The sequence below is a fragment of the Corapipo altera genome, unplaced genomic scaffold (genome assembly GCF_003945725.1).
Source record: "Corapipo altera isolate COAL_440 unplaced genomic scaffold, ASM394572v1 308, whole genome shotgun sequence".
Classification (NCBI taxonomy): Eukaryota; Metazoa; Chordata; class Aves; order Passeriformes; family Pipridae; genus Corapipo; species Corapipo altera.
This window is the reverse complement of record NW_020884925.1, coordinates 1503943-1513458: the sequence shown is the minus strand read 5'-3', so window position 1 is coordinate 1513458 and position 9516 is coordinate 1503943. Positions and strand designations below refer to the sequence as shown.

At 45.3% G+C, this 9516-nt stretch overlaps 1 protein-coding gene across 1 annotated transcript in view; it reads left to right on the top strand.

The window, feature by feature from the left end:
- The window catches only part of NPTN (neuroplastin), a 47537-nt gene that overhangs the window by 11746 nt on the left and 26275 nt on the right, over positions 1–9516 (top strand). The window lies entirely within an intron of this gene.

Here is a 9516-nt window from a genome sequence, read left to right as displayed (position 1 = left end):
TGGATTAGGATGCACTAATCTTGCCTGGTGCCCAAGCTGAATTTGATCTCAGAAATAGCGTGTTTGAGGCTGTGGAGGAGCTGCCCCGTGACGTTTGGTGCTGTCAATAATGTGAGTGGTGTCAGTAGGCCATGGGGGATCAGAGCCCGGCCCGAGCTGGAGGGAGGATCCGGTTCGTGATGTAACCCGGGTGCTGGCACAGAGCTGGGCACGGCAGCTCCCTGGGCATGACCCACACACCACACTGCTGCTGGGGATGGCTGAGCTGCCAGAGCCTCCCCGTGGCCCAGGGCACGGATTCTGGAGGAACTGGCATTGCAAAACAGGGAGAAGCCGAGCTGTGCTGTAGAAATGGCTCGGGGAAAAATGCTGTTAAAAATGCAACTTGGAACAAGGATCTCACTTTGCAAAGGAGGGTAAATCTAGTACACCAATTATGGCACCTCTGCTGCTTTTTAATAATTTCCCTCCTGCTTTGCTCTTCCCTGTAACTGTGGAATACTGTAATTCTCCTGGAGAGAAGCTGTTGCTGCTGCTCGTACACGCTGACCAGGGACATCAGCCCTGAGCTGCTGGAGCTGTGTCACTCTGGAGTTAGCAGTTAGTAGGCAGCAATTCCCTCCAGCTATGGAGAGCATAAACTTGGAATAATTAAAGCATCCCTCCTCCAACCCCATCTACTGCAGCAGGGCCAGTATTTTACATGTTATTAGGCAGTTTAAACTCTGATTTACGTTAAAAAAAAAATGTACCTAAAATATGTTATCCTCTCTGCTAATGCCATTTCTTGTGCACGCAGAGGAATTATTTTTGTTGCTGAATGGCTTCTTCTCAGCTCTGCCTGAGATTGTGTGGCCTGTTACATAATCCAACAATTCTGCAAAGGGCATTTCTTTTGAAAGGTCGGTGTATTAAAATGTCCTGCTCCTCCATCACGGATGAGAGGGAGGGAGCAGCTCGTGCTGCTGCAGAATGGATAAAAGGGGGAAAAAAAAGAGCTTTGCCATTCAGGACGTGCTCCCTCCATGCTGGAGAGAAATGTAATCAGGCTCCTTTCAAACACACGTTTGTTGGATCAGGAAAGGTCACAGGAAAATTGAGGAGCACTTGAAACCTTTAGCTCTCTAATGGCATAGTCTGAAGATTTTAAATGACTAATCTGACATAAGGTATTTTTTGTTATCAACGTTTTGTATGCTTTCAGTATCTTTAAGGTGCAAATTTACTGGTCTTAAAATTTGTTGAGGTGCTTAGTGTGCCAGCTTCAGTTGCTGTGTTACATGGGAACACCCGACAAATTTAAATTGCTGTCTGCTCTAACTCTGCTCTTCTGTGCTGAAGCTGAATCCCTTCCCACTTCTTTCCAGGCAGTGGGTTTCTAGTTGTTAACAATTTTTTTTTTTTTGCAATATACAGGAGCCTTTCTGCTCCTGTGTCTTTCTGCTTTAGAGAGATTCTTGTATATTCCTAAGCTGCAACAATAATATTTCTGTAGTTCCTTAAAAAAAAGGGATTAAAGCTAATAAATGCTGGCTCAGTTAATTTTTTTCCCTCCCAGCATGGATGATTATAAGTCTTTTTGTCCCTAAGACGTGCCAGGGAGAAGCATGAATGGAAAGAACAGGAGCATAATGCCTGCCTTTTCTGAGGATGAGGCAAGTTTAATCTTTGGAAAAACCTTTGAGAAACGAATCTCCAAATTCTCCATGGAAGGAAATCTTTTCCTGGTGGATCCAACCCCGCTTCCTGACAGCACCGAGCTCTTTGGAACATCAGCCTCGCAAAAGCAGCATTTGCTGTGTAATTACATGGTTTAGAAAGGCTTGGTGTGACATCCAGCCCCAGGGGAGAACATTCCCAGCCCCTCCAGGGGAATGTTTGTTTGAGTGTTTGTTCTCTTAAGTGCTGATCGGGGGCTGGTTTTGCCCTCAGATGGGGTATTTGATGGCTCCAGGTCTGACTGGAGGGAACCTGTTTGGAGTGTGTCTGCTTTGAAGCCCTAATCAGTTGACAAGGGAGTGAAAACTGCCCGGAGTCACTTGACTCTTGGCTCCACCCTCCAGCCCGGAGCAGTGAGTCACTTATGAGCCCAGGGGAATGTTTTCCAGTCACTCCTGTAGCGTTCAGGAACATGAGGATGCTGAGCCTCCTCGGGATTTTAAGATATTTTAACATTAAGAGCATCTCGTCTTCTGCTGGCGTTGCCCTGCAGTGAGCTGGGTGTGCTCCGTGAGGAACAGCTCTCCATTTCCCTGGGAGGGCTTTGCCATCCACGTTTGTTGAACTGGGGTTATATAAGTTGTCAAATTGCCGAGTGAAGTTCCCCAGACTTGCCTTTTCTAAAGCATGTGACTGAAATGCCACACAGCTAAATATAATTGTGCCTAGGATGTTGTCTCTGTGCTCCTTGTGGTCTGTGTGAGCTACTCCAGGATGGCTAAAGCAGTTCTTGACTGACATCCTGAGATATTTTCTTTGAAATATGAAAACAATGTGCTTTTCAAGGCACTGAACAAGTGCAAGGACTTGCTGTTGTTCTGGGTACCCTTGACTGCTTCAGGTTGGTCAGAGCTGGCTCTGTCCTGGCTTTCTCCATCTCTTAGTTATTTCCAGAGCATTGATCTGAGCATTACCAGCAGATGAGAGATTTATTCTGTGTTTTCTGTAGAAATGAATGCTTTAATATCATGTCTGCAGTGATACTTAAAACTGATTCTCCACCCTGGATGTCCAAGGCAGACAGAATCACTTTAATACTGCAGCTCACAAGGCAGCTTTCTAGTTCACACTCCTTCAGGGCCTTGAAGCAGCTGGGTTTAAAACAGCCAGCAGATTTGGGTAAGGAAGGAGCTGTAAATCAGAGATGGAGCTTACATTCCACGGGAAGTGGGCCGTGGTAGGACTGCAGAGCACCCTGGAGGGACAGGCTGCTGCAAAAAGCGAGATACCAAGTTTCCCAGTTGTTTGTGAAAGCCCTAAGTCAGCGTTCCAGTTACCTCCTTTATAGAAGCAGAGAACTAGGAGAGCTTTGTTCTTTCCAGCTCACAACCAGGAAAAATAGATCTGTGAACTCCTACAGCTCAAACGTGAGTGCAGCCAGCAGGCTGACACCGGGGTGGAGCCCCAGTTCAGAGACTCCTGCTCTGACTGTTCTTCTCTTGCTGGATATTCCACACTTTAATCAATTTTCCCAGCATCTACAGTGTCAAACATACAGGTTGTTGCAGAAGCAGAATCGTAAACACTGTCCACAGCTGACAAAATTGAGTTCTGAACCCAAACAATTTCTAGAATAAGAATGTATTTGGGGTGAAAGTAATTCCCAGAAACTGGAAGTGCATAGCTCTGCTTGCTGTGACACACTGGTAGCTTCTCTTCCCAGTAATGTTCCTGTGGACTGTGCTTGGATGTGCTTTCCCAGTGAATTTTGGCTGCTGAGATCAGGTTTTGCACAGTAGAAGTGACCATAAAGTAAGAGTTGCATTTCCAGGTCACTGCAGTGTGAAGTTAAGTGTTGCCTTTTTCATTCCAAGGAAACTCTTCAGTAAAAGCATCCGGGGTGTATGTGGGAAAGGATGGATGGGCAGCTTGAGAGCCTCAACCTGATCTAAGGGGTTTTTGTTTAGGGGAAGCAACTGGGCCAGAGGACCTGCAGGAATCCTTTCCAGTCTGAATTCTGTGATTTATAACCCAGAAGCTGATCCCTGTGTCCTTTCTCTGTTCACCTGTGCAGGGAAGTGTCCCTTGGCTTCCCTGGGTGTATTCCCAGGATGGCCTCACAACAGCAGAGGCACTGAAGCCATTTACTTAAGAATGCTCTGAATTTTACTTTGGCAAACAAATGGAATTAGTTTGTCACAAATCTTTTTGCACATCAAACTAAGCAAGGTCTCCTAATGCAGAGAGAAATGAGGAATGTTGGTCTGAATCCAGAAAATGTTAATCCTCATGTCTGTGGACTTGGAGAAAGTAATCCTCAGGTTTCCCTCTCTGTGAAATGAATCTAATGCTATGTCATGAGCTCATGCATTTTATATGATGCTCTCTGGGTAATGTTTTCCCCTCTTCAGCTTCATAAAGCTGCAGGATGAGATGGCAGGAATAAAATTCATGTATTGCTGCAGTTCTCAGTGCTTAGAGGAGGTGTGTGCTCATCTGGGTACCTCATACACGTGTCAGTGCTGGTTTAAAGCTGCTCCTGGAGCTGGCTAAAGAACGAGGCAGAGCAGATGAAAATTAATGCCAGTTTTTAGTTTCCTGCTCTCTGGTGATAAAAGAATGGGAAACCATCAAACCTCCTGAAAACAGGCAGGATGCTGTAGTGCTTTCCTTGGAATTGAGGTGCCTTCACCTTTCTCCAGCTCGGTTCCAGCTGTCATTTTTTTGTATGTTTGACTGATTTCCAAGACTTTTAGTAAAGGTGAGCATTGGAAAGAAATGAAACATTAATTAGGTTGCCTTTTTTCCATCCTAAATGGAGTAAAAACGCAATACTTTGACAAAGTGATGGTGAGGTTCCCCCGCCCTCAAAAATCTTATCACTTAATCAACACCCTTCAGTGGAAAAGAAAAGAAGAAAAAGATGTTAATTAGCCCAGAGCACCAGACTAACAGAGCCCAGCTGGTGGGGGAAGGAGAGTGAAGTGAAGGGGGCAGGTTCTGGGTGGAGCTCTCTTTGATATTCTGATGAAACTATAAATGTTGCCATGTAATAAAGGTGAAAATCGGCTCAAGTGAGAGCAGAGCAAAGCCAGCTGAGAAGCCCTTTGTGGACTGCCCAAGATCACCTGTGCTTCCATATTTTAATAAATCCTTACATCCAAAGCAGAGTTCCATCCCCCTTCCTGAAGTACAGTCTGGTCATTCCCTGGAGCTCCAACCAGGAGCTTTGAACCCGAGTCCTGCTCAGGACCAGATCCCCTTGGTTGGCTCTGAGACAGCCCAAGTGCAGCATTTCAGGAGCACTTGAAGTGTTTGCATCTGGTTCTGTTATATTCCCCCCCTTTTGAATCTGCAGTTTTATCTCTTTATTTGAGTAGTTAAAAATCAGCATAATCCAGAATGCACTGAGGAAAAAAGGTGTGAAAATTTAATGAAGAGCCATCATTGAAATCTTCAACCCTAATACCTGTTTGTGGTGGCAGAGCTTCATTGTCAAAGGTGGGTAGCAAATCTGTATCTCACCTGGAGTATTTTGAATAGCTGCTGGTCTGTAGAACAATTAAAACTTTGCCAAAGACATATTCCATTTAGGAGAGGCATTCCTGAAGGCAGGTGTTCATACAAATGAATTACACTGTATTAATTAGGAGATTTTGAGAGGTACAGGGAAGCAGAGGCAGGACTGGGTTAGCTGTACTTGATTCAGTCTGTAAATAAGTGGAATTGGAGGCAAAGGTCTTGATCAGTGCCCAGGAATAAAATCTCCAGAACTTTCCTAAAGGCCTGAGAGCAGTGGAGCAGTGGAATACCTGTGCTGGGCTGAGAGGCTTTACAGGGTGGTTTTCACTGCCCCTACAGACACTCTGTCAACCATTCAGTCCCAAAGCAGTTACATTTGATCTGGGTATTGTGGGTTCATAGTGAAAATAGTTTTGATTTTTGCTCTAGCTTTGTAAACTCTCATTTTAGGGCTCTGAGCTGTGCTTTCTCTCTTCATACGAGTGGAATTCACCTCAGGATAGCAACAGCATCAGGTTGGGACAGAGCATTGTCCTGCTTGTGGAGATGTGCCCTGCTTTGCCCCAACTATCAAACTGCCTCGTTACAGTTGCATTTTCCTCATGGTTGAAAATATCCTTGGAAATACATTGTTTTTCCCTCATTGGGGTCACCTTGCTGTGTTCCTGTGCCTGTGTCCTGCTTTGCACATCTCCAAGCAGCCCTTGGGCATCCCAGCTTCTTGTTCTCTGATTCCTGCAGGCTTTGTTTTCAGGACCATCTCTACTTGACATTGATGCTTGTTTTCAGCTTTAATCTTCATGCTTGATAAGATATAAAAAATGAGCTAAATTAGTTTGTTCCACATTTGGTAGGGCTTTTTGTAATACCTGCATTTCATTTAAGCCTGGTTGTCTCTGTCTTTGAGCCTGGTTTAACATTTCCTTTTGTCATCTGGCACTTATGTCTTCCTCAGGCAAAATGTGACTTTTATGTTTTAAACCCCTTTCTTTAGACCAGACTTTAACTTGGGGCAATAAATATTCTCCCTGCACTCTCTCCAGTGCCTTTGGCATTGATTCTTTTGCAGCCTAGTGCATCTTGATTAAATTTGAGTAACAAAAGGATATTTGAATCAATAGCACAATCATTTCTGCAACTCAAGGATGATTCTCAGGTACTGCTTTTTGTATATTCTGAGACTGGTAGGTCACTGCTGGCATATTTTACAACAATTTTTCAGCTCTCAAGATCCTGTTTTTTCTTAATCTGGATTTAGTGCTCTTTCACTACGACATAAATTTTAACAGAGAGTTTACAAATATTAAGAGCCACTGGAATTCTATGTGCAGACTAATATATTTTTCTAGTTTTAGAGCATTAGTCTTTCTCATCTTTATCCACACGACTGGTGGATGAGATCAAATCTGCAATAAACAAACCCCTTCAGAAGTTATTTAAAACTATTGCCACTTCGGGCAGAAAACCATAAATAAAAAATAAATAAAGTGGTTGGAAACATCGTCGTTTACTTGAATAGCCTCTGCACTGTTTTTCTGGCATTCTGGTACATCAGGAAGACTTATAAAGACCTGGTGAGAGAGATTTAACAGTGGGGTTTCCCTTCTTTTGTGCTTGACAGCAATTAGCTTTCAAAATATCCAAAACCCGAAAAACCCTTCCCTCTCAAACACCTCCCTTTTTCTTCTGCTGAGGAACACTCGCCGTGGAACAGAGTAACTCATCTGTGGCTATAATGGAATAAATACAGCTGTCAACATCCTACAGATAGACAGTAGCAAAGCCTCACAACGATCTTTCCTTGGGAGCACTCGAAGGTGTTTATTGCCTTTCTGCTTCTCACTAAGGAATCGCTTCGGATCGGGGCTCTTGTGCTGCTTCCCGCGGGTCTGGATGACCTTGAGGTGGGATCTCGGGATTGTTTCCCCTTCCTGCCGTGCCCTGGGTGAGGGCAGTGCCCTGGGTGAGCTGGTGAGCTCTGGCCTCAGGTGGGCTGTGCTGGGCAGGGCTGGTGCCCGGGAGCTCTCAGGGCTTCCTGCACCCCCTGGGTCCTGCACTTGACACTGCACGAGGAATCGGCTCTAAACACAAATAAGGGCAGATTCTTGGTGTTAAACAGATACAGTGTCATCGCCTCAGCCAACCCTCGGCCCCCAGGGCTGTTTGTGTTGTGATGCTGCTTTGTGTTTTGGTGCTGCTGTCTCCGGAATTGTGCCGTGGCAAGGAGGGAGTGCTGTGCTTGGAGAAGACCAAGTAAGGGAAGTGCTGGGCTCTGAAACCTCTTATGTAAGCAGTGCAATCTGTACAGTGTCATTTGCTGTTTGCTTCTGAACAATTATGGAAATCACTGGCAACTCACAAAAAGCAGGAGGACCTCAGTTTCCAGACTCCTGTTGTGTTGCAGGGAGTGTTCTCTGTAATAATTAGCCTTTTTTTTTTTCCTTTTCTTTGTTATTTTTTTTAACATGTCTGCGTGGTACTGGCAGATTTCAGCTCTTTTTGCAGCTTCTGGCTGGATATCTTACTGGGCAGTGGCCCTCTGGCAGCTGGAGTGTAGCTGGAAGCATCACCTCAACTTACTGATGCTGTTTGATGTGCTGCCTTTGCTGTTTGTGAATGAGTGGAAATGCAAAACATTAACCCCAGACTGTCCTTCGTAATTTAAAGTTTTTATTAATTTGTGTATCGAGGCTGTTTGTCCTTCCAGGATTTTATTCTAACCCGAAATAGCTTTTTTTAAAGAGCATTTTTATCTCTCTTTTTTTTTTTTTTTTTTTTTGGTTTCTTGGTTGGGGGGAGAGACACCAAATCCAGTCTGTGTTTTTAATTTGCATCATGGTGGAGTTACCTGTGCTCATGACAGGGTTACTCAGGTGAAGGTGGTGTTGTGTGGGAATTTATCATAATCTGAAACGTGGTCTTTTCAAGAGGAAATGTGGGGTTAAAAACTTAAAGCCAGAGAATATTTGATACAGTTGTCCAGTTTAATATTTTAAAATTATTTTTAGGCTTTGTGCAAAAGTTTATAAGAACAGCTTAGCGAGTCAGAATCAAACCCAAAAGCTTTTGACAGCTTTTTATTCAAATTACGGATACTCCCTATAATAAGAGGATTTACAGCACTCTCCCGTCCCACATGTGTCTGTTGTGGAGCCCCAGCAGCAGAGCAGCTCATGGGTATCCTAAAACATACAGAAAACACATAATTACCCCCCTTCAGCCCTGCCACAAAGGCTGGGCAAGAAGTCTTTCTCCAGGAATGGTTCCTTAGTAGCCAGGACAGCTGGAAAAGTAGGATTGAATTGCGGAGTTCGGGTTTGGGGTCGCTCTGCCTTCGCCTTCAGGGATGTCTTGGGCAGGGCAGTTCATCCCCTTTGGAAATGGGAGTGGAAATGGGAACCTGGAGAAGGGGGCTTTGCTTCCCTGAGCTACTGGCTGAGAGAGGCAGTTCAGTGTTAGGGTGGAAGGGAGGGAAAGAAGCTGTGACCTGTGAGAGAGCTCCAGGAGGAGGTGGGAAGGAGCTGGGCTGTGCCTCGTGCTGCTGCTCCTGCCTGGGGGGGTGTGCAAACCACGTGGAGCTGCAGCCATCCTGGCTGTGATTCACACCTCGGTGGGAATACACAGAGATCCTGGTTCAGCATCCCCTGGGATGGGGACAGCCCAGCAGAGCAGGATCATGACGTGATGCCCTGTGTTACCTCAGAGAGCAGAGAACTGTGGGATCTGTGTCCACCCCCGGGGACAGCAGGTTGGCCCAGGGCAGGCTGTGGCTCCTGGACTGTTTGCTGGAGGTTTTCTGAGCTCCTCTAGTCCTGGGGTGCAAGGCTGGAGAATCCTGGAGCAAATGAGTTTGTAATGGAAGCAGTTTCTGAGTTTCATGTATTTTCCGTCTGTGTTCTTGTATCTGTCGCTTGCAGCTGCAGCACAGTTGCTCTTCAGGCAGGACTATGGCAGCAAGGAGCAATTTCTTTGTGTGCTCTAGACACTCTTGGTCTTGTTTTCTTGCCCAAATGGTTCTTTAGAGATGCATCTGTAGTGCAAACTTCCCGTGTGATTGTCTGTCCACACCCAGCTCTTTGTTTCACTGTTTCATTAGTGGGTCAAACAATGGAGAGGTGGGAGATGCTCTTTTTTACACCATGAATTTTTCTGAGGCTCTAAGTCCACCTTTCCATTTTCTGCAATCCATTGACTTGTCTCTCAGTCCCCTTCCTGAAAACAAGCCATGAATTTGAGGAGAGGGAAGAACCAGTGAGTTTTACCAGCTCTGTGGCCCTGTAACTCCACTCACCCATGGGAAGTAGAGAAGAGGAGCACAGCAATGACAGGTTTTGC